A 25,866-nucleotide genomic window follows, 5' to 3' on the forward strand; every position below is an offset into this window, starting at 1 on the left:
GCATCTGTTGCTCAATATGCACTGCTGTGGTACGTGGCCTAGCACTGCGGAGAGTTTGGAATGCATGGAAACACCCTGTAAGGTGCCTGTGACATAGGAAATGGCAAGCTTATGTCATGTAAGGGTGGGTGAGGCTTCCCACAGCTGAGGCAAAGAGGATACATGTTTGTGGCACGTGAGCGGAGCTTACGGCAGGTACCCGAAGGCCTCCTGCTTCCCCCTGAGGTGAGGGAGAGTATGTACAAACCTAGTTCCTGCCGGCATGTACGAGCCGGGATCCTGCAAGCGTTTAGTGTTCGCCCGCTGCATGCTGAGGCTTGGACAATTCAATTCAGAGGGCGTATGCAGGCCTTGCCATTATTGCATACACGCCTGTCCCAGACGGTGAGATGGCTGAGAAGTAATTCTCCGAGAATATAAGAAGGTGGCTGACTGTCAGTGCAAAGTATCTGTCTTGAGGGAGGCCTGTGGATGGAGTTCTAGAGGAATGATGGAGTGAGGAAGGATGATGAATGTGTGACAACAATCCCTGAAATGGAATGGTATGTGGGTATTCAGGTCAGTACATACTATGATTACATAGCAAAAAAGACCGTGAGTGGCTTAGTGAGAAAGATCAAGTCTGTCAAATGACAGAGAAGGGGGCGATGAGGGGGTTCCTGATTGTATAAGACTGTTGTAGAATCTTTAGGAAAGAAGGCAGCTTGACATGTCTTGCTGACAGGTATGGGAAGGAATGTACAGGGTCACTGACAGTATTTGTGTCTTTCACAGGGCTGCCTGCATTGCAAGGGTAATGCATCCATATGGAGCAATATGTGCTGGCACAGGGTGGAATTGTGAAGGCAGACATTTACAAGAAAGTGCCCTGCTGCAGCCTTCACATCGGGATGTCCTCTGATGTGCATATGGCAAGGTATGTTTGGTATTTAAAGAGTGTCATAGTATACATAGCAGGAGGTATGTATTGGTGAGAAACAAACACAGGGCACCTGAGTTCTCATACATGTTGAGCCAGAGGTTTGGAAGTGAAATAGAGAGGTGCCAAGAGATATTCTGTGTGCATCCAGAAAACTATGCAGAGTGCATGTACCAGCTGGATGCAAAAATTGTGACACCTGTGAGTTGCAAGTGACATGTCTGAGAGATCGGAGGCAGGTGCCCGAAGGGAATGCAGTTCTGTGCGGACAAAGTGTTACGAAGGAAACGGCTTTGAAATGCAAGGTATCAGGCTGGATGTGAGGTGAGTGCACTCATGCGGTAGCCTGTTGTGTTTCCATACTGCTTGTCATAAAAATGACAAGGGTGTCTATAAACACGTCAGAATGAAATGAGGGGCAAAGGAGACCTTCAGACTGTGTGTCCTCTCCCTTTGATTTGCTCATAGGTATGAGACACAAGGAGCAAAAGAGGACAGAAAAGGAGCAGTGGAAGAAGAGATGGCCACACAGCCAGGGATAGGAACAAAGCTTTATCGGCACTGCGTGAGTCACCACAGCATCACAACATCAATTCATAGACCCTGAAGCGACGGGAGTGTGCCCAGGCCTGTCCCCCTGGGCAATTGGGGTCGGTGAGTTGCAGCAGGCTCTAGATCTGTTGCTTTACATGCACTGCTGTGGTATGTGGCCTAGCACTGTGCAGGGCCCCTCATGAGTAGAAACAGCCTGTAAGGTGCCTGTGACATGAAAATGGCACGGTTATTTCATGTGCGGCTGGGTGAGGCTTTCCACGGGGGGGCCAAAGAGGATGCTTGTGTATTGCGTGAGACCGCAGCTTACCGCACGTACCCCGAGGCCTCCCGTACCTCCCTGAGCTGCGGGACGGTGTGTACCAACCCGGTTCCTGCGGGCGTATCCTCCTCGCCCGCTGCATACTGAGGCCTAGACGATCTGCAGTGCAGCTGCTGGCTTAGGTATTACTGCATACACAGCTGTCCCAGAAGGTGAGATGACCTAGGAATAATTTGCCATGCGTCTCATGAGAGGGCCGATTGTCCCTGCAAAGTGGCTGCCTGCAGGGACACTTGTGGATGCAGTGGTATATGGATGTTTGCTGAGCAAGGACAAGGAGTGTGTGACAATTATCCCTGAAATGGAATGGTAGGTGGATGTTTGGGCCACTACATATTGTGAGTATGTCACAATATACCCACGGAGTGGCTTAGTGAGAAAGATGAAGTATGTGAAATGACACAGAAGGGGGCAATGAGGGGATTCATGATTGTATCACTGTGTTGGAAAAGCTGTAGGAAAGAAGGCGGCCATAAAGGTCTCGCTGACAGGGATGGGCAGGGATGGACGGTGTCAGTGATGGGATTCCTGTGTTTCACAGGGCTGCCTGTGTCACAACGGTGCTGCATCCATGTGGAGCTACATGTGCTGGCACTCGGTGTGACGGTGAAGACGGAAATGGAGAAGAATGTGTCCTGTTGGAGCATGCAGCTGTGGCTGTCCTACAGATGTGCATATGGGAAGGTATGTGTTGTGCATCAGAAGTGTTGCAGTTGCCATAGTAGGAGGCATGCATTGCTGAGAAGCAAAAGTGGAGGGGTTGAGGTATTGTACATGCTGAGGCAGAGACTGGAGAGTGAAAGCCAGAAGTGCAAAGACATACTGCATGCACATCTAGAGAATTGTGCGAGGTGTGTTGACAGGCTGGGTGCGCTACTTGTGAGATGACACCTGTGATTTGTAAGTGCCATGTGTAACACATGGGAGGTAGGTGTTGGAAAGAATTAGAGTTGTGAACAGAAAGAGCGCTCCGATGGAAATGGCTTTGAAATGCAACACGGTAGGCTGGAACTAAGTCCACTCCTCCAGTGTCCTCCTGTGTGTAGATAGTTGTTTGGATGGAATTTGTGACATTCTGTAGAAATAGCAGTGGAGGAATGAATATGCAAAGGAGATCCTCAGACAGTGTGTCCTCTCACTGTCATTTGTTAGTAGCTATAAGGGACAAGCACAAAGCAATGTGAGCAGTCCATGGGTCCTAGGAGCATCCTGAGGTAGGTTAATATACACTCAAGGCATGGGCCAATGCCCCAGCCTTTCCGCATGGCAAAGCAGGGGCAGGGTGTTGCAGCAGGCTCCAGACGTGTTGAGGTATATGCAGTGTTGTGGTGCAAGGCCTAGCCCCGCAGAGGGTGGAGAATGCATGGAAAGACCGTGTAAAGTAACTGTGACATGAAAATGGCATGGTTATGGCATGGGGGGCTGCGTGAAGATTTCCACAGGTGGGCCAAGGAGGGTAGATGTTTATGGCCTGTAAGCACAGATGACAGCATGTAGGCAAAGGCCTCCTGTTCCCCCCTGTCCTGGGGGACAGTGGGTACTAACCTGCTTCCTGCAAGGGTATCCTCTGGACCTGCTGCATGCTGAGGCTTCCACAGCTTGGAGTGCAGCTGCAGGCTTTGACCTCTTGCAGAAGGTGAGATGACTGAGGAATAATTTTCCCTGGATTTGATCAGATAGCTAGCTAGCTAGGTAGCTAGGCAGCTGGCTGGCCGGCTAGCTAGGTAGGTAGCTAGCTAGCTAGCCGGCTGGCCGGCTGGCTACCTAGCTGGCTGCCTGGCTGGCTGGCTGGCTACCTAGCTAGCTACCTAGCTAGCTAGCTAGCTAGCTAGCTGGCTGGCAGGTTGGCTGCCTGGCTGCCTGGCTGCCTGGCTGCCTGGCTGCCTGGCTGGCTGGCAGTCAGTCAGTCAGTCAGTCAGTCACAGCAAAGTAGCTGTCTTAAGGGAGACTGGTAAATAGAGGTGTCTATGAATGTTTTGCTGAAGAAGAATGATGAGTACATGATAAGCCTCCCTGGAATGGAATGGTACGTGGAGGTTTCGGTCAGGAAGTAGGAGGAGTATAGAACAAGAAAGCCTGGGAGCGGGTAAGTGAGAAGGATGAAGTAGGTGCATGGGCTTAGAAGAAGGCATTGATGGGGTTATGCATTGTAGAAGAGGCTTGCAAAAGCTGGAGGAAAGAACATGTCTTGAACTGTCTCGGTGACAGGGAACGGGCAGGGATGTACAGGTTGCAGTAACAGCCTTTTTGTGTTTCACAGGGTTGCCTGTATTGCAAGGACGCTACATCCATGTGGAGCTCCATGGGCTGGCACTCGGTGTGATTGTCAAGGCGGAAATGGCAAAGAATCTGTCCTCGGGGAGCATGCAGCTCTGGCTGTCCTAAGTATGCTGATATGAGAAGGTATGTATCACGTTTCAAAAGTGTTGCACTTGCCAGAGCAGGAGGCATGTATTCCTGAGTAGCAAGCATGGAGCAGTTGAATTTTGCTACATGTTCAGCCGTAGATTGGACAGTGAAAGAGAAAAGTACAAAGAGATACTGTGTGCACATAGGGGGAGGGATACTGTATGCACATAGGGAGAGTTGTACGGGTCGTGTTTACAGGCTCGCTGCAGTAATTGTGAGACCTGTGAGGTCTAAGTGGCATGTGTAAGACACGGTAAGACATGTCTAGGAGGTCGATGTTGCAAAGAATTGCAGTTCTGAGCACAAAGGGTGCTACAAAGGCAAGGGCTTTGAAATGCAGGACTGCAGGCCCAAAAGTGATGGAAATCCACTCCTACAGCGCCCTCTGGTGTCGAGGTAGTGTTTGTGATGGAACTTGTGACGTTCTCTAGAAATACCTGGGAAGGAATGGATGTGCAAAGCAGACCCTCCCACGGTGTGTCCTGTCACTGGCATCTGGTCTTAGGTTTGAAAGACACAAGGACAGAGAGGAAGAGAAAAAGAAGAGAGGAGGGACAGGTAGGGCCACAGGAACAAACAGGGACAAAGCAATGTGAGCGGTCCATAGGTCCCGGGGCCATCCCGAGGTGGGTTAATGTAGCCTGAAGTCATGGGTCGATGGCCAGGCCTGTCCCCCTGGCAAAGCAGGGGCAGCATCTTGCAGCAGGCTGCAGCTGTGTGGATATATATGCCATGCTGCAGTGAAAGGCCTATCACTGCAGAGCATGTAGAAGGCATTGAAAGACCCTGTAAGGTAACTGTGACATGAAAATGGCATGATTATGGCATGGGGGGATGCATGAAGATTTGCACAGGTGGGCCAGGGAGGGTAGATGTTTATGGCCTGTAAGCACAGATGACAGCATGTAGGCAAAGGCCTCCTGTTCCCCCCTGAGCTGGGGGACAGTGGGTAGAAACCTGCTTCCTGCAAGGGTATCCTCTGGACCTGCTGCATGCTGAGGCTTCAACAGCTTGGAGTGCAGCTGCAGGCTTTGACCTCTTGCAGAAGGTGAGATGACTGAGGAATGATTTTCCCTGGATTTGATTAGCTAGCTAGCTAGGTAGGTAGGTAGGTAGGTGGCTGGCTGGCTGGCTGGCTGGCTGGCTGGCTACCTACCTACCTACCTACCTACCTACCTACCTAGGTAACTAGGTGGCTGGCTACCTAGCTAGCTAGGTAGCTAGGTGGCTGGCTACCTACCTACCTACCTACCTACCTACCTACCTAGGTAACTAGGTGGCTGGCTACCTAGCTAGCTAGGTAGCTAGGTGGCTGGCTACCTACCTACCTATAGCTACTTGGTAATAGTGGCTGGCTACCTAGCTAGCTAGCTAGCTAGCTGGCTGGCTGGCTACCTAGCTAGCTAGCTAGCTGGCTGGCTGGCTACCTAGCTAGCTAGCTAGCTGGCTGGCTGGCTACCAGCTAGCTAGCTAGCTAGCTGGCTGGCTACCTAGCTAGCTAGCTAGCTAGCTGGCTGGCTGGCTGGCTGGCTGGCTGGCTGGCTGGCTGGCTGGCTGGCTGGCTAGCTGGCTGGCTGGCTGGCTGGCTGGCTAGCTAGCTGGCTGGCTGGCTGGCTGGCTGGCTAGCTAGCTAGCTGGCTGGCTGGCTGGCTGGCTGGCTGGCTAGCTAGCTGGCTGTCTGGTTGGCTGGTTGGTTGGTTGGCTGGTGGGTTGGCTGGCTGGCTGGCTGGCTGTCAGTCAGTCAGTCAGTCAGTCACAGCAAAGTAGCTGTCTTAAGGGAGACTGGTGAATAGAGGTGTATATGAATGTTTTGCTGAAGAAGAATGATGAGTACGTGATAACCCTCCCTGGAATGGAATTGGACGTGGAGGTTTGGGTCAGGAAGTAGGAGGAGTATGGAACAAGAAAGCCTGGGAGCAGGTAAGTGAGAAGGATGAAGTAGGTGTATGGGCTTAGAAGAAGGCACGGATGGGGTTATGGATTGTAGAAGAGGCTTGCAAAAGCTGTAGGAAAGAACATGTCTTGAACTGTCTCGGTGACAGGGAACGGGCAGGGATGTACAGGTTGCAGTAACAGTATTTCTGTGTTTCACCACGTTGCCTGTATTACAAGGACACTACATGCATGTGGAGCTCCATGGGCTGGCACGTGGTTGAAGTATCAAGGCAAAAATGGAGAAGAATCTGTCCTGGGGAAGCGTGCAGCTCTGGCTTTCCAAAGTATGCTGATATGAGAAGGTATGTGTCACGTTTCAAAAGTGTTGCACTTGCCAGAGCAGGAGGCATGCATTCCTGAGAAGCAAGCATGGAACACTTGAATTTTGCTACATGTTCAGGCATAGTTTTGACAGAGACAGGAAAAAGTACAAAGAGATACTGTGTGCACATAGGGAGAGTGATACTGTATGCACGTAGGGAGAGTTGCACCGGTCATGTTTACAGGCTGGGTGCAATAATTGTGACACCTGTGAGGTGTAAGTGGCATGAGTAAGACACGGTAAGACATGTCTAGGAGGTCTATGTTGCAAAGAATTGCAGTTATGAGCGGAAAGGGTGCTACGAAGGCAAGGGCTTTGAAATGCAGGACGGCAGGCCCAAAAGTGATGGAAATCCACTCCTACAGCGCCCTCTGGTGTCGAGGTACTGTTTGTGATGAACTTGAGACATTCTCTAGAAATACCTGGGAAGGAATGGATGTGCAAAGGAGACCCTGGCAGGTTGTGCCCTGTCACTGGCATCTGGTCTTAGGTTTGAAAGACACAAGGACAGAGAGGAAGAGAAAAAGAAGAGGGGAGGGACAGGTGGGGCCACAGGAACAAACATGGACAAAGCAGTGTGAGCGATCCACAGGTCCCGGGGCCATCCTGAGGTGGCTTAATGTAGCCTGAAGTCATGGGTCGATGGCCAGGCCTGTCCCCCTGGCAAAGCAGGGGCAGCATCTTGCAGCAGGCTGCAGATGTGTGGATATACATGCATTGCTGCAGTGCAAGGCCTAGCACTGCACAGCGTGTGGAATGCATTGAAACACCCTGTAAGGTAACTGTGACATGCAAATGGTATGGTTATGGCATGTGGGACTGGATGGGGATTTGCACAGGTGGGCCAAGGAGGGTAGATGTTTATGGCCTGGGAGCACAGATGACAGCATGTAGGCAAAGGCCTCCTGTTCCCCCCTGAGCTGGGAGACAGTGGGTACAAACCTACTTCCTGCAAGCAGATCCTCTTTGCTCGGTGCACGCTGAAGCTTGGAGCATTTGGAGTGCAGCTCCAGGCTTGGACCTCTCACAGAAGGTGACAGGAATGAGGAATAATTTTCCCTGGATGTGATCAGCTAGCTAGCTAGCTAGCTAGGTAGCTAGCTAGGTAGGTAGGTAGGTAGGTAGGTGGCTGGCTCACTGTCTGTCCGTGAGTGAGTAAGTGCCAAGTAGCTGTCTTGAGGAAGACTGGTGGATACAGGTGTATATGAGTGTTTAGGTGAAGACGAATGATGACTATGTGATAACCCTCCCTGGAATGGAATGCTACGTGGATTTTTGGGTCAGGAAGTAGGAGGAGTATCGAACAGGAAAGCCTGGCAGTGGGTTGGTGACAAGGATGAAGTAGGTGAATGGGCATAGAAGGAGGCACTGAGCGGGTTATGGATGGTAGAGAAGTGTTGCAAAAGCTGTAGGAAAGAATGTGGCTTGAAGTGTCTCTGGGACAAGGAACATGCAGGGATGTACAGGTTGCAGCAACAGTATTTCTGTGTTTCACCAGGTTCCCTGTATGACAAGGGCACTACATGCATGTGGAGCTCCATGGGCTGGCACATGGTTTGAGTGTCAAGGCAGAAATGGAGAAGAATCTGTCCTCGGGGAGCGTGCAGCTCTGGCTGTCCTAAGTATGCTGATATGAGAAGGTATGTGTCACGTTTCAAAAGTGTTGCACTTGCCACAGCAGGAGGCATGCATTCCTGAGAAGCAAGCATGGAGCACTTGAATTTTGCTACATGCTCAGGCATGGATTAGAGAGTGAAAGAGAAAAGTACAAAGAGATACTGTGTGCACATAGGAAGAGTGATAGTGTATGCACATAGGGAGAGTTGTACAGGTCGTGTTTACAGGCTCACTGCAGTAATTGTGACACCTGTGAGGTGTGAGTGGCATGTGTAAGACACGGTAAGACATGTGTAAGACGTGGGTGTTGCAAAGAATTGCAGTTCTGAGCACAAAGGGTGCTACAAAGGCAAGGGCTTTGAAATGCAGGACAGCAGGCCCAAAAGTGATGGAAATCCACTCCTACAGCGCCCTCTGGTGTCGAGGTAGTGTTTCTGATGGAACTTGGGACGTTCTCTATAAATAACTGGAAAGGAGTGGATGTGCAAAGGAGACCCTCACATGTTGTGTCCTGTCAATGGCATGTGGTCTTAGATTTGAAAGACACGAGGACAGAGAGGAAGGGAAAAAGAGGAGAGGACGGACAGGTAGGGCCACAGGAACGAACACAGACACAGCAACAGGAGCGGTCCATAGGTCCCAGGGGCATCCTGAGGTGGCTTAATATAGCCCGAAGTCTTGGGCCGATGGCCAGGCCTGTCACCCTGGCAAAGCAGGGTCAGCATCTTGCAGTAGGCTGCAGATCTGTGGATTTATATGCAGTGCTGCCATGAAAGGCCTAGCACTGCACAGCATGTGGAATGCATAAAAAGACCCTGTAAGGTAACTGTGACATGAAAATGGCATGTGTGTAGCATGTGGGGCTGGATGAGGGCTTGCACACGTGGGCCACAGAGGGTAGATGTTTATGGCCTGTAAGCACAGATGACAGCATGTAGGCAAAGGCCTCCTGTTCCCCCCTCAGCTGGGGGACAGTGGGTACTAACCTGCTTCCTGCAAGGGTATCCTCTGGACCTGCTGCATGCTGAGGCTTCCACAGCTTGGAGTGCAGCTGCAGGCTTTGACCTCTTGCAGAAGGTGAGATAACTGAGGAATAATTTTCCCTGGATTTGATCAGATAGCTAGCTGGCTGGCTGGCTGGCTGGCTGGCTGGCTGGCTACCTACCTAGCTAACTAGCTGGCTGGCTGGCTGACTGGCTGGCTGGCTACCTAGCTAGCTGGCTGGTTGGTTGGTTGGTTGGTTGGCTGGCTGGCTGGCTGGCTGGCAGGCTGGCTGGCTGTCAGTCAGTCAGTCAGTCTGTCAGTCAGTCAGTCAGTCAGTCACAGCAAAGGAGCTGTCTTAAGGGAGACTGGTAAATAGAGGTGTATATGAATGTTTTGCTGAAGAAGAATGATGAGTACATGATAACCCTCCCTGGAATGGAATGGTACATGGAGGTTTGGGTCAGGAAGTAGGAGGAGTATAGAACAAGAAAGCCTGGGAGCGGGTAAGTGAGAAGGATGAAGTAGCTGCATGGGCTTAGAAGAAGGCACTGATGGGGTTATGCATTGTAGAAGAGGCTTGCAAAAGCTGTAGGAAAGAACATGTCTTGAACTATCTCGGTGACAAGGAACGCGCAGGGATGTACAGGTTGCAGTAACAGCCTTTCTGTGTTTCACAGGGTTGCCTGTATTGCAAGGACGCTACATCCATGTGGAGCTCCATGGGCTGCCACTCGGTGTGATTGTCAAGGCGGAAATGGCAAAGAATCTGTCCTCGGGGAGCATGTAGCTCTGGCTGTCCTAAGTATGCTGATATGAGAAGGTATGTATCACGTTTCAAAAGAGCAGGAGGCATGTATTCCTGAGTAGCAAGCATAGAGCAGTTGAATTTTGCTACATGTTGAGGCATAGATTGGACAGTGAAAGAGAAAAGTACAAAGAGATACTGTGTGCACATAGGGGGAGGGATACTGTATGCACATAGGGAGAGTTGTACGGGTCGTGTTTACAGGCTCACTGCAGTAATTGTGAGACCTGTGAGGTCTAAGTGGCATGTGTAAGACACAGTAAGACATGTCTAGGAGGTCTAAGTTGCAAAGAGTTGGAGTTCTGAGCAGAAAGGGTGCTACGAAGGCAAGGGCTTTGAAATGCAGGACGGCAGGCCCAAAAGTGATGGAAATCCACTCCTACAGCGCCCTCTGGTGTCGAGGTACTGTTTAGGATGGAACTTGTGACGTTCTCTAGAAATACCTGGGAAGGAATGGATGTGCAAAGGAGACCCTCGCACGGTGTGTCCTGTCAGTGGCATCTGGTCTTAGGTTTGAAAGACACAAGGACAGAGAGGAAGAGAAAAAGAAGAGAGGAGGGACAGGTAGGGCCACAGGAACAAACAGGGACAAAGCAATGTGAGCGGTCCATAGGTCCCGGGGCCATCCCGAGGTGGGTTAATGTAGCCTGAAGTCATGGGTCGATGGCCAGGCCTGTCCCCCTGGGAAAGCAGGGGCAGCGTCTTGCCGCAGGCTGCAGATGTGTGGATATACATGCATTGCTGCAGTGCAAGGCCTAGCACTCCACAGCATGTGGAATGCATTGAAACACCCTGTAAGGTAACTGTGACATGCAAATGGTATGGTTATGGCATGTGGGACTGGATGGGGATTTGCACGGGTGGGCCAAGGAGGGTAGATGTTTATGGCGTTTCCCCTGGAAAAAGGAATTTTGGATTTCTTCCAGGGCAAGGTTGTGCCAGATGACGTCTGGTAAAGTCAGCACAGCAAGACATTGGGAGTGACCCCCAAAGATAAGCAGAAGGAGAAGCACTTTGAACAGAACATCCAGCAGGAACTTGTGATTCTCCAGAACACATGATGGATATGACAAGCAGCTAGGCCAGAGAACCTGCAGCAGAGCTGAACACATGCAGGCCCAGAAAAATGACAGCTCAGAAGAACTGAAGAATGTGATTAGCATGAGAGGCAAGGAGATTGGAGTCCAATGAGAGACGGAATATGGGGACTTTGCTCAACTTTGGACTAATGAACACTGAGCCAATGCTTTCCTATGGACTTTTACTGTATGCAATATCTCAGAAATGGAATGAAAGCTATGAATTGTGGAAGGATTGTCTGGAAGTGCAATGGAGAGGTGGCAAGAGATATTCTGTGTGCATACAGAAAACTATGCAGGGTGCGTTTACAAGCTGGATGCAAAAATTGTGACACCTGTGAGTTGCAAGGGACCCATCCAAGAGATCGGAGGTAGGTGCTTGAAGGGATTACAGTTCTGTGCAAAGTGTTACAAAGGAAATGGCTTGGAATGCAAAGTAGCACGCTGGGTGTGAGGTGAGTGCACTCATCAGGTAGCCTGTTGTGTTTCCATACTGCTGGTCATGACAATGACAAGGCAGTCTATAAACACCTCAGAATGAAATGAGGGGCAGAGGACACCTTCACACTGTGTGTCCTCTCCCTTGGATTTCCTCATAGGTAGGAGACACAAGGAGCAAAAGAGGACAGAAAAGGAGCGGTGGAACAACAGATGGCCGCACAGCCAGGGACAGGAACAAAGCTTTATCGGCACTCAGTGAGTCACCGCAGCATCCTGACCTCGATTCATGGACCCTGAAGCGATGGCACTGTGCCCAGGCCTGTCCCCCCGGGCGAGTGGGGTCGGTGAGTTGCAGCAGGCTCCACATCTCTTGCTTTATATGCACTGCTGTGGTATGTGGCCTAGCACTGTGCAGGGCCCCTAATGAGTAGAAACAGCCTGTAAGGTGCCTGTGACGTGAAAATGGCACGGTTATTTCATGTGCGGCTGGGTGAGGCTTTCCACGGGTGGGCCAAAGAGGATAGTTGTGTATTGCGTGAGACCGCAGCTTACCGCACGTACCCCGAGGCCTCCCGATCCGCCCTGAGCTGCCAGACGGTGAGTACAAACCCGGTTCCTGCGGGCGTATCCTCCTCGCCCGCTGCATACTGAGGCCTAGTGGATTTGCTGTGCAGCTGCTGGCTTAGGTCTTAGTGCATACACACCTGTCCCAGAAGGTGAGATGACCTAGGAATAATTTTCCATGTGTGTCATGAGAGGGCCCATTGTCCCTGCAAAGCATTTCTGTACAGGGAGACTTGTGGATGGAGTGGTATATAGATATTTGCTGAGCAAGGATAAGGAGTGTGTGACAACAATCCCTGAAATGGAATGCTATGTGGATGTTTGGGCCAGTACATATTCTGATTATGGCACAACTGACCCACAGAGTGGCTTAGTGAGAAAGATGAAGTATATGAAATGATACAGAAGGGGGCAATGAGGGGATTCATGATTGTATAACAGTGTTGGAAAAGCTGTAGGAAAGAAGGCAGCTTAAAATGTCTCGCTGACAGGGATGGGCAGGGGTGTACGGTGTCAGTGACGGTATTTGTGTGTTTCACGGGACTGCCTGTGTTGCAAGGGTGCTGCATCCCTGTGGAGCTACATGTGCTGGCACTCGGTGTGATTGTGAAGGTGGAAATGGAGAAGAATGTGTCCTGTTGGAGCATGCAGCACTGCCTGTCGTACAGATGTGGATATGGGAAGGTATGTGTTGTGTTTCAGAAGTATTGCAGTTGCCATAGTAGGAGGCATGCATTGCTGAGAAGCAGAAGTGGAGGGGTTGAGGTATTGTACGTGTTAAGGCAGAGACTGGAGAGTGAAAGCCAGAAGTGCAAAGAGATGGCTGTGCGCATCTAGAGAATTGTGCGAGGTGTGTTGACAGGCTGCGTGCGGTACTTGTGAGATGACACCTGTGATTTGTAAGTGCCATGTGTAACACATGGCAGGTAGGTGCTACAAGGAATTGCAGTTATGAACAGAAAGAGTGCTACGATGGAAATGGCTTTGAAATGCAACACGGTAGGCTGGAACTGAGAGAAGTCCACTCCTACAATGTCCTCCTGTGTGTAGATAGTTGTTTGGATGGAATTTGTGACATTGTGTAGAAATACCACTGTAGGAATGAATATGCAAAGGAGACCCTCAGACAGTGTGTCCTCTCACTGTCATTTGTTAGTAGGTCTAAGGGACATGAACAAAGCAATGTGAGCGGTCCATGGGTCCCAGGAACATCCTGAGGTAGGTTAATATACACTGAAGGCATGAGCCAATGCCCCAGCCTGTCCGCATGGCAAAGCAGGGGCAGGGTGTTGCAGCAGGCTCCAGATGTGTTGAGGTATATGCAGTGCTGCAGTGCAAGGCCTAGCCCTGCAGAGGGTGTAGAATGCATGGAAAGACCCTGTAAGGTAGCTGTGACATGAAAATAGCATGGTTATGGCATGTGGGGCAGGTTGAAGGTTTGCACAGATGGGCCAAAGAGGGTAGATGTTTATGGCCTGCGAGCAGAGGTGACAGCATGTAGGCAGAGGCCTCCTGTTCCCCCCTAAGCTGGGGGACAGTGGGTACTAACCTGCTTCCTGCAAGGGTATCCTCTTGGCCAGCTGCATGCTAAAGCTTGGAGCATTTGGAGTGCAGCTGCAGGCTTTGACCTCTCACAGAAGGTGACATGAATGAGGAATAATTTTCCCTCGATGTGAACAGCTAGCTAACTAGGTAGGTAGGTAGGTAGGTAGGTAGGTAGCTAGGTAGGTAGGTAGATGGCTGGCTGGCTGGCTGGCTGGCCGGCCAGCTGCCTGGCTGACTCAAAGCAAAGTAGCTGTCTTGAGGGAGACTGGTGGATACAGGTGTATATGAATGTTTTTTTGATGAAGAATAATGAGTACATGATAACCCCACCTAGAAGAGAATTGTACATGGAGGTTGGGGTCAGGAAGTAGGAGGAGTATGGAACAAGAAAGCCTGGGAGTGGGTTGGTGACAAGGATGATCTAGGTGAATGGGCATGGAAGAAGGCAGTGAGGGGCTTGTGGATCGTAGAAGAGGCTTGGGAAAGCTGAAGGAAAGAACGTGTCTTGAAGTGTCTCAGTGGCAGGGAACACGCAGAGATGTACAGGTTGCAGCAGCAGTCTTTGTGTATTTCACAGGGTTGCCTGTATTGCAAGGACACTACATCCGTGTGGAGCTCCGTGGGCCGGCACTCGGTGTGATGGTCAAGGCGGAAATGGAGAAGAATCTGTCCTGAGGGAGCGTGCAGCTCTGGCTGTCCTAAGTATGCTGATATGAGAAGGTATGTGTCATGTTTCAAAAGTGTTGCAGTTGCTGTAGCAGGAGGCATGCATTGCTGAGAAGCAAGCATGGAGCATTGAATTTGGGTACATGTTCAGGCATAGATTTGAGAGTGCAAGGAAAAGCTGCAAAGACATACTGCGTGCCTTAGGGGGGAGACTTGTGCAGGTCGTGTTTACAGGCTCGCTGCAGTAATTGTGAGACCTGTGAGGTCTAAGTGGCATGTGTAATACACATCAAGACACATGTAAGAGGTGGGTGTTGCAAAGAATTGTGGTTTTGAGCAGAAAGGGTGCTACGAAGGCAATGGCTTTGAAATGCAGGACGGCAGGCCCAAAAGTGATGGAAATCCACTCCTACAGCGCCCTCTCATGTCGAGGTGGTGTTTGTGATGGAACTTGGGACGTTCTCTACAAATACCTGGGAAGGAATGGATGTGCAAAGGAGTCCCTGGCACGATGTGTCCTGTCACTGGCAACTGGTCTTAGGTTTGAAAGACACAAGGACAGAGAGGAAGAGAAAAAGAGTAGAGAAGGGACACGTCAGGCCACAGGAACTAACAGGGACAAAGCAATAGAAGCGGTCCATATGTCCCAGGGGCATCCTGAGGTGACTTAATATAGGCTGAAGTCATGGGCCGATGGCCAGGCTTGTCCCCCTGGCAAAGCAGGGGCAGCATCTTGCAGCAGGCTGCAGATGTGTGCATATACATGCATTGCTCCAGTGGAAGGCCTAGTACTGCAAAGCATGCGGAATGTACTGAAAGACCCTGTAAGGTAACTGTGACATGAAAATGTTTTCTTTATGGCACGTAGGGCTGGATGAGGGTTTGCACAGGTGGGTCAAGGAGGGTGGCTTTTTATGGCCTGGGAGCAGAGATGACAGCATGTAGGCAAAGGCCTCCTGTTCCCCCCTGAGCTGGGGGACAGTGGGTACAAACCTACTTCCTGCAAGCAGATCCTCTTTGCTAGGTACATGCTGAAGCTTGGAGCATTTGGAGTGCAGCTGCAGGCTTTGACATCTTCCAGAAAGTGACATGAATGAGGAATAATTTTCCCTGGATGTGATCAGCTAGCTAACTAGGTAGGTAGCTAGGTAGGTAGCTAGGTAGGTAGCTAGGTAGGTAGCTAGGTAGGTAGCTAGGTAGGTAGCTAGGTAGGTAGCTAGGTAGACAGCTGGCTGGCTGGCTGGCTGGCTGGGTGGGTGGCTGGCTGGCTGGCTGGCTGGCTGACTTTCAGTCAGTCAGGCAGTGCAAAGTAGCTGTCTTGAGGGAGACTGGTGGATACAAGTGTATATGAATGTTTTGGTGAAGAATGATGAGTACATGATAACCCAACCTGAAATAGAATTGTACGTGGAGGTTTGGGTCGGGAAGGAGGAGGAGTATGGAACAAGACAACCTGGGAGTGGGTTGGTGACAAGGATGAAGTACGTGAATGGGCATAGAAGGAGGCACTGAGGAGGTTATGGATTGTAGAAGAGGCTTGGAAAAGCTGGAGGAAAGAATGTGCCTTGAAGTGTCTCGGTGACAAGGAACGTGCAGGGATGTACAGGCTGCAGCAACAGTCTTTGTGTGTTTCACAGGGTTGCCTGTATTGCAAGGACACTGCATCCGTGTGGAACTCCATGGGCTGCCACTCGGTGTGATTGGCAAGGCAGAAATGGCAAGGAATCGGTCCTGGGGGAGCTGCAACTCTGGCTGTCCTAAGTATGCTGGTAGGAGAAGGTATGTGTCATGGTTCAAAAGTGTTGCAGTTGCCATAGCAGGAGCCATGTATTGCTGAGAAGCGAGCAAGGAGCGGTTGGAATCTGGGCAGCTGTTCAGGCATAGTTTTGAGAGAGAGAGGGAAAAGTGCAAAGAGATAGTGGGTGCACATAGGGAGAGTTGGGCAGGTCGTGTTTACAGGCTCGGTGCAATAATTGTGAGACCTGTGAGTTGTCAGTGCCATGTGTAAGACATGGGACAAAGGTGTTGGAAAGAAGTGCAGTTGTGAGCAGAAAGGGTGCTACAAAGGCAATGGCTTTCAAATGCAAGACAGCAGACTGGAAGTGACAGAAGTCCACTCCTACAGCACCCTCTTGTGTCAAGGTAGTGTTTCCGGTGGAACTTCTGACGTTCTCTATAACACTTCGGAAGGAATGGATGTGCAAAGGAGACCCTCGCAGGGTGTGTCCTGTGAGTGGCATCTGTTCGTAGCTATGACAGACACAAGGACAGACAGAGAGAAAAAGAGGAGTGGAAGGACACGTAGGGCCACAGGAACAAACAGGGACAAAGCAATAGCAGCGGACCGTGCGTCCCGGGGGCATCCTGAGGTGGCTTAATATAGCCCAAAGTCATGGGCCGATGGCCAGGCCTGTCCCCCTGGCAAAGCAGCATCAGCATCTTACAGCAGGCTCCAGATGTGTGGATATATATGCCATGCTGCAGTGCAAGGCCTAGCACTGCAGAGCATGTAGAAGGCATTCAAAGACCCTGTAAGGTAACTGTGACATGGAAATGGCATGGTTATGGCATGTGGGAGTGGGTTAAGGTTTGCACAGGTGGGCCAAGGAGGGTAGATGTTTATGGCCTGCGAGCAGAGATGACAGCATGTGGGCAAAGGCCTCCCGTTCCCCCCTGAGCGGGGGGACGGTGGGTACAAACCTGCTTCCTGCGAGCGTATCCTCTCGGCCTGCTGCGTGCTGACGCTCGGACGACTTGGACTGCAGCCGCGGGCTTTGCCTCTGTGCATACACACCTCTTGCAGAAGGTGAGATGACTTCATAAGAACTTTGCCTGGACGTAATCAGCAGCTGGCTGAATGTCAATACAAAGTATGTGTCTTCAGAGAAACTTGTAGATGGAGTGAGATAGGAATGTTTGGGTGAAGAAGAATGCAGAGGGTGTGATGACCATCCCTGGAGGGGAATTGCAACTCTGCAGAGTATGGAGTGCATGCACTGTTGGACAGCCTTTGCTGCAGGCAAGTGTGAGGAAGCCCTGCAGATGAATTAGAAGGTATTAGACTGGGTAGTTGCGGTGGGATGACATGGGTGGGGTCAGAGATAGTGCACCTGATTGAGAATTGGTAGAATACTGTGAAACTTTGATGTGCTCCTGTGGCTGAGCAGGCCTGAAGCCCTCCGCTGTGTCACAACTTCAACAGGCGGCTGGTGGGTAGGAGGCCCAGGAGGAGATGGCATCAGGCGCTCGGACTAGCACGTGTGCATAGCCGTGCAGAAATGACTGACACGTGTGTCATTCTCTTCCAGATGGTGGGGTTTCGCTGCTGCTAGAGTTGCCTATCCCGGCGAGGATATTGTGTTGAAGAGAAGAGAAAGATGGCATCTGTTCTGTTCCAAAAGGTGTAGAAAACAAAATGACATGAAACGCTACTGAAGGAAAATTGTTGGGACTGAGTGCTACTGTTGGAAAATGGATCAGCTTAAAAATATTGTGTCACTGGAGTCAAAGGTTTGATTTGGGTTTCCCCTGGGAAAAGGAATTTTGGATTTCTTCCAGGGCAAGGTTGTGCCAGATGACGTCTGGTGAATTCAGCATAGCAAGAGATTGGGATTGACCCCCAAAGATAAGCACAAAGAGAAGCACGGTGAACAGAACATCCAGCAGGAACATGTAGTTCTCCAGAGCACATGATGGATATCACAAGCAGCTAGGCCAGAGCACCTGCAGCAGGGCTGAAGACATCCAGGCCCAGAAAAATGATTGCTAAAAACAAGTGAAAAATGTCATTAGCGTGGCAGACAAGGACATTGGAGTCCAACGAGAGATCAAATATGGGGACTTTGCTCCACTTTGGACTAATGAACACTGAGGCAATGCTTTCCTATTGGCTTTTACTGCATGCACTGTCTGAGAAATGGAGTAAAAGCTCTGTAGTCTGGAATGATGGTCTCTGCACACCCGGGCTATGGGGGGATGAGATGATTGCTGTGGTACATGCTGGGCACAAAATAAAGTCATGCCTGGAGTGTGTAACATGAAAATGTTGTTGGAGAGTTTTTCCATTTTTTTCTGCAGATGGGGGGACACTAGTAAACACGTGGCAGTAGTGTAGAGGTGGAAAACTAAAGCCAAGACTGCAGAAGTGATCCCTGCAAAAGCACAGGATGTGGTAACACATGCACACGGAACTGAATGCAGCCATGAAACAAGGGAAAAAACCCCAGCGATACACAGTAGAAGCCCCTAGGAAATGCTGTAGAAAGACATGAGCAAAATGGACATAGCTGTGAGAAACAGCTGTATGCTAGTGTTGCAGTATCCCCCAAAATGTGTTTTGGTTTTCAAGAGTCATAAATGGTGTTTTCAAAAAGTGATTAAAAGACCCAGTGAGATTTGAGAGAATGGTAATTTGTGCTAATACAGTTGAGGGAAAGCGTGTAAAAATCATGCACTGAACCTTAGGAAAATTCTCTAGCAAAGGAACTCCAAAAATGGGGAAAAAAGTAAAACGCTACAAATGCCTCGGCTCCTGTGCTGCCATAGCGACGGGTGGGCGGAGGCAGGCGTAGCTTAGGGCGGACTGAGGGGGCACCGCGGGGCGGGCTCTTGGGCGGGGTAGGGGGAGCGGCAGGGCCGTGGCTGTGTGCCGAGCCCCGTGACGTCGAGGGGCGGGGTGTGGAGACCACCGGAGGCGTGGCTTTGTCCCGGGCAGGGCGCCGACAGGGGCGGGGCCGAGGGAGGGACGACAGGCGGAGCAGTGGGTGGAGTACCGTGACGGACGCAGAATCGGGGGCGGGGAAGTGGGCAGGGCTTTGTTGACGTCATTGTGCGGCGAAAAGGATATGCCCCCAAAAAAAGGATTTAAAATTAAGGAGCCACTCTGGCTCGGTGGGTATGGCCTTAAGCCGAATCTCTGCACGTCAGGGGTTCGAATCCCACCGCGGGCTAGCCCGTGCGTGCGCTAGGCGCGTCACGGCCCCGTAGTCCGGGAGCCCGCCGGGCCCGCCTACCCCCACTGGAACGTAAGTGAGGCACGTGTGCCAGAAGGTGGGGCGACAAAGGCGGGCCCCCCCGCGAGGGGGGGCAGCCCAGGTGGGCCCGCCGCAAGGGGGGGGCTGCCGCTGCAGCTCCCCGCAGGGGGGGGGGATGGCGCCGCCCGGAAGGGGCCTCCCTGGGTGCCCCCCCGCATCCACCGCGCCGCGCGCGGCGCGCCCCGAAAATCGGGGGGCGGCACCTGGTGCCGGAGGGGCGTGGCTGAGGGCACCAAGGTGCCAAAAAAGCTTTTTTCCACCTACAACGCACAAACAAACGCTTCACCTTCAAACTCTCTCCATGCCCAATAATAAATACTTCTTTACTCTTTGCTTCTCTTCTCCAAATCTGCCTCCTTTCATGCCTTAACACATCTCACTCACACACACACACACACACACAACCAAACACACTGCATATACATTCACCAACTCAAACACACTCACATTAACAACAAAAATACCCTCTTCCCAAACTTTGCAAAACACTCCATTTATCCACCTCTTGCCTTCTCCAAAACTCACATCCTCTCTCGAAACCCTTGCCACCTTGCTTACACCACCATCGGAGCTCCTTGCTTGCAGCATTCAAGCCACGCTGACGCTTCTTCATTTACCACACCGATCCCTTCCTAACCCACTTTGACCTTTCACCCCTCAGGCTGACGACAACAAAACCTCAGCTCTCACATCCTTCACCTTTCCAGTCGCACCTTTACTCCCTCAACATTTCTTCCACGTGCCACTTCCTGCCATCATTACTTCCCTGCAACCAATCGCTTCACGGTACCACTCTGAAAGACAAACGAAATTTAACAATCATCTCAAACACCTGCATCTGGCCTCCAGCAAGCCACAAACCTCTTCCAACACCATGGCTAACTGACACCTGGGCACCTCTCTCCCATGGAAAATCAATCTCCCACCGCTTTGCCCGTCTGGTCCTCTCCCTACCGGTGCCGTGGTCGGGCCCGGATGCCTCTCATGTCTGACTCCGTGCGCTTTCTTCTCACGCATTGCCTATTAGGCCACGGGACTCATTTTAGAAAAGCGGATCAAACGCAACAAACAGCCGCTCCTGCTGCTCAGCCACCACCTTACAGCCTCTCCCTCCTTGCCACTTGCTACACACCACTCCCTCAAGCCTGCTGCCTACCTCTGTCACCTTCTCCAAATGGCGTGGCTTGGGCCTCCCCTTTGCATATGCTCTCTGAACACCTTGCCACTGGGTCCCCCATGCTCATCTCCTCCCTCGGCTACCCATTCGGCGCCTCGACGCGGAAAGTGCCCCGCAAATCAAACGCGGGGTATATGTATGTGTGTCTGTGAGTGTGTGTATATGTATATCTGTGTATATCTGTGTCTCTATATATATACATATGTGGGTATATATACATATCTGTATGTATATACATAGGTGTGGGTATATATATATGTGTACATATATGTGTGTGTATATAGGTGTATGTGTATATATATGTAGGTGTCTGTATATGTATGTCTGTGTGTGTATATATGTCTGTGTGTATATATACATGTCTGTGTGTATATATATATGTGTGTGGGTATATATCTGTCTCTTTATATATACATAAGTGTATATATGCATATATCTGTATATACATGTGTGTGTATATATTTCTGTGTCTATACATACATATGTATGTATATATATACATATATATGTATATATATATGTGTGTGTGAATATATACACGTGTGTGTGTATATATACATGTCTCTGTGTATATTTATGTGTGTGGGTATATATATGTCGATGTATAGATACGTGTGGGTATATTTACATATGTATATACATACATTTGTGTATATATATGTGTGTATACACAATATGTCTGTATATATACATATGTGTATATACACACATATGGGTGTATATATACATACGTGTGTACATATCTGTGTGTGACTATATATATAAGTGTGTGTATATATATATGGTGCGTATATATCTGCACGTACATATATGTGTGTGTATATATAGGAGTGTGGGTATATCTATGTGACTGTGTGTATATATATATGTGCATATAAATACATGTGTGTATATATATGTGTGTGTATATATATGTGTGTCTGTATATATATATGCATATGAGGGAATGTATATATGTCTATATATATGTCTTTGTATAAATATGTTACTATTTATATACATATGGGGGTGTATATATATGTGTCTATATACATCTGTATATATATATGTGTCTATATACATCTGTATATATATGTGTGTGTATATATATATGTCTGTATATGTAGGTGTGGGTATATATACACATGTGTGTATATATACATATGTGTGTGTATACATACATATGTGCATGTATATACATATGTGTGGATATACATGTGTGTATATGTGTGTGTATATATATGTGTCTCTGTATATATACATGTGTGTCTATACATATATGTGTGTGCATATTGTGTATGTCTGTGTATATATACGTGTGTGCATATATACATAGGAGTGTTTATATACATAGGACTGCATATATATGTCTGTATATATATGTCTGTGTATATATATATGTGGTGTATATAAATATGTCAGTGTATCTGTATGTGTATATATATACATATGTGTGTATATATGTGTCTGAGTGTGTGTGTATATGTGTGTGGATGTGTATATATGTGGTGTGTATAAATATGTCTGTGTATCTCTATCTGTATATATATACATATGTGTGTGTGTATATATATATATGTATGTGCATAAATATGTCTAGGTGTGTGTATATATATGCTGCGTATAAATAAGTCTGTCTACCTGTATGTGTATATATATACATGTCTGTATATATGCGTGTGTGTATATATATATGCTGTATATAAATATGTGTGCGTATCTCTATGTGTATATATATACATATGTGTGTATATATATCTGTGAGTGGATATATATACGTGTGTGTATATATATATGGTGTGTATAAATATTTGTGTGTATCTGTATGAGTATATATATACATATGTCTGTATATATATGTGTGTCGGCATATGTATGTGAGTGTGTGTGTATATACATATGGTGTATATAAATAGGTGTGTGTGTGTATGTGTATATCTATATATATACATTTCTGTGTATATATCTCTGTGTATGCATATCTATGAGTAGGTGTGTGTATATATATATGGTGTGTATAAATATATGGGTGTATCTGTATATATGTATATACATATATGTATATATATGTGTCTGTGCATATATATGTCTGTGTGTGTCTGTGTATATATATATGGTGTGTATATTTATGTGTGTGTATCTATAGGTGTATATATATACCTATCTGTGTATATATATATGTCTGTGCATATCTATGAGTGGGTGTGTATATATAGGGTGTGTATAAATATGTGTCTGTATCTATATGTATATCTATATACAGATGTGTAAATATATATGTGTGTATGCATCTATATGTCTGTGTCTGTATATATATAGTGTGTATAAATATGAGTGTGTATCTATAGGTGTATATATATACATATCTGTGAGTATATATGTGGGTATGCATATATATGGGTGTGTATACATATCTGTGAGTATATATGTGGGTATGCATATATATGGGTGTGTATACATATATATGGTGTGTATAAATATGTGTCAATATCTATATGTATATATATATATATACATATGTGTGTATATATATGTGAATGTGTATATATACGTGTGTGTGTATATATATATGGTGTGTATAAATATTTGTGTGTATCTGTATGAGTATATATATACATATGTCTGTATATATATGTATGTCTGCATATATATGTGTGTATGTGTGTATATATATATGGTGTATATACATATGTGTGTGTGTGTATGTGTATGTCTATATATATACATTTCTGTGTATAGATCTCTGTGTATGCATATCTCTGAGTAGGTGTGTGTATATATATATGGTGTGTATAAATATATAGGTGTATCTGTATATATATATATATACATATGTGTGTAGATATATATGTCTGTGCATATATAGGTGTGGGTGTGTGTATATATATGGTGTGTATAAAGATGTGTCTGTATCTATATGTATATCTATACACAGATATGTGAATATATATGTGTGTATGCATGTATATGTCTGTGTCTGTATATATATGCTGTGTATAAATATGTCTGTGTATCTATAGGTGTATATATATACATATCTGTGAGTATATATGTGGGTATGCATATATATGGGTGTCTATATATATATATATGGTGTGTATAATTATGTATCAATATCTATATGTGTACATATATAAAAATGTGTGTATATATACGTGAATGTGTATATATATATGTGTGTGTGTACATACATGTGTGTGTATCTATATATGTATATATACATATATGTCTATAATTACATGTGTGCATTTATATGTCTGTATATATATAGCTGTGGGTATATATATCTCTGTGTATCTATATGTGTGTATATATACATATATGTGTATAAATAAATGTCTGTATATATATGTCTGTATATACAGAGGTGTGTATATATATATGTATCTGTGTATATGTCTCTATATGTGTGTGCGTATATATACATATCTGTTTGTATACACATATATGTGTGTGTATATATCTCTGTTTATATGTGTGCATATATATTTGTGTCTGCATATATATATCTGTGCGTGTGTATATATATCTCTGTGTATATATATGTGTCTCTGTATAGATATGTGTCAGTGTATATATACATGTGTGTGTATACATATATGTCTGTGGATATATATGTGTGTCTGTGTATATACACGTGGGTGTATATATACAAATGTGTGTATATACATATGGTGTATATATATACTTCTGTGTAGACATACATATAGCCGTATATATACATATGTCTGTATATATATGGGTGTGTGTGTATATATGTGAGTGGATATATACAGGTATGTATATATACATATATGGGTGTATCCATACATATGGGTGTATATATATGTATCTGTGTGTGTATATATATATGTCACTGTATATATACATGTATGTCTATACATATAGGTGTATAGCTATATATGTCTGTGTATATATACCTATATGTATATATACATATCTCTGTGTATACATATGCTGTGTATATATATATATTTGTAAATATACATACATATGGGCGTATATAAACAAATGTCTGTATATATATGGGTATGTGTAGATATATGTCGGTGTGTATATGTACATGTGTGTATATATACATATCTGTGTGTATCCCTACATATATATGTATATATATGTCTGTGTGTATATATATGTGTAAGCGTGTATATATATGTGTGTGTGTACATATATATGGTGTGTATATACATATCTGTGTATATAGGTGTGTCTGTGTATATATATGTCGAATGCTGGCTTCTAGAGAAGGGACACGCAGATGGACGTACATTGCTTATTAACCAGCCGCTTCTTGACAATAGCCATATTCCGCCGACTATTCGTGACGTACCTTCGTCCCATCGGCGATCTAAGGTCACCGTGACTTTCCTTCGACGTGGACATCGTAGGAGCCGTCCGGAATGCGTTCATTGGCGACAAATAGGCAGAAATCCGGCATTATAGGGGAACGTAGATACATGTTAAGGCGAGTAGCCAAACTTAGGCCGTGGAAGTATAGAACCAATACTATTGTATGATTACGGAATAGGCATGAGTTAGTTAACTACAATAGAAATTAGATGCTGTAAATGAATAAACTGAAGCTTGTGATAAATTCATATTGGTTTCTCAAGCCTCCGTTCCTCAGCATATATATATGTGTGGATATATATATGTGTGAGCATGTATATATATGTGTGTGAGTGTACATATCTATGGTGAGTATATACAGATGTGTGTATATATATGGCTGTGCGTATATATATCTGTGTGTATATATATATGTGTGTGTGTGTATATATACATATGTGTATATATATCTGTGCATGTCTATATATATGTAAGTATATATATACATATGTGTGTGTATACATATATGTATGTGGATGTATAGGTGTGTCTCTGTGTATATACATGTGTCTCTGTGTATATACATATGTGTATATATATATACATATGTGCATATATATATGGTGTATATATATCTGTGTGTATACATACATATGTGTGTATATATATCTCTGTGTGTATATATATATGTCACTATATATATACACGTGTGTGTATACATATAGGTGTGTGGCTATATATGTGTGACTGTATATATATACAAATGTGTATATATACATCTATGTACATATACATATGGTGTATATATATATTTGTGTGTATACATACATATGGGCGTATATATACATATGTGTGCATATATATGGGTGTGTGTATATATATGTGTGCGTGTATATGTACCTCTCTGTATATATATACATATGTCTGTGTATCCACACATATGTGTGTATATATATGTTTCTATGTATATACATGTGTGAGCATGTATATATATGTGTCTCTGTGTACATATATATGCTGTGTATATACATATGTGTGCATATATATATGTGTGAGCATGGATATATATGTCTGTGTGTGTACATATATATGGTGTCTATATACAAATGTGTGTATATATCTCTGGGTGTCTATATGTATGTGTAAGTACATATATATGGTGTCTATATACAAATGTGTGTATATATC

The 25,866-nt window shown here is 46.6% G+C and overlaps 1 protein-coding gene and 1 long non-coding RNA gene across 10 annotated transcripts in view; one reads left to right on the plus strand and one right to left on the minus strand.

The window, feature by feature from the left end:
- Positions 1-496: 496 nt before the first annotated feature.
- LOC146435006 (uncharacterized) overlaps positions 497-25,866 on the plus strand; it is a 61,778-nt gene continuing 36,408 nt past the window's right edge. For 2 of the 9 annotated variants that reach the window (XR_014853100.1, XR_014853099.1), the window contains exons 1-2: positions 12,455-12,633; positions 14,072-14,214. The gene's annotated coding sequence lies outside the window, so the exon portion shown is untranslated. Of the gene's footprint in view, positions 543-1,249; positions 1,574-2,039; positions 2,103-2,334; positions 2,478-4,053; positions 4,197-12,453; positions 12,634-14,071; positions 14,215-15,797; positions 15,920-25,866 lie in introns of those variants that run through there. The other 7 variants (XR_014853106.1, XR_014853107.1, XR_014853108.1 and 4 more) reach the window with 7 other exon arrangements.
- LOC146435007 (uncharacterized) overlaps positions 12,021-25,866 on the minus strand; it is a 44,195-nt gene continuing 30,349 nt past the window's right edge. The window contains exon 2 of the long non-coding RNA XR_014853111.1: positions 12,021-12,111. This is a non-coding gene — a long non-coding RNA (uncharacterized LOC146435007). The remainder of the gene's footprint in view (positions 12,112-25,866) is intronic.

The sequence above is a fragment of the Lichenostomus cassidix genome, chromosome 6 (assembly GCF_008360975.1).
Source record: "Lichenostomus cassidix isolate B80296 chromosome 6, HeHo_3.0, whole genome shotgun sequence".
Lineage (NCBI taxonomy): Eukaryota > Metazoa > Chordata > Aves > Passeriformes > Meliphagidae > Lichenostomus > Lichenostomus cassidix.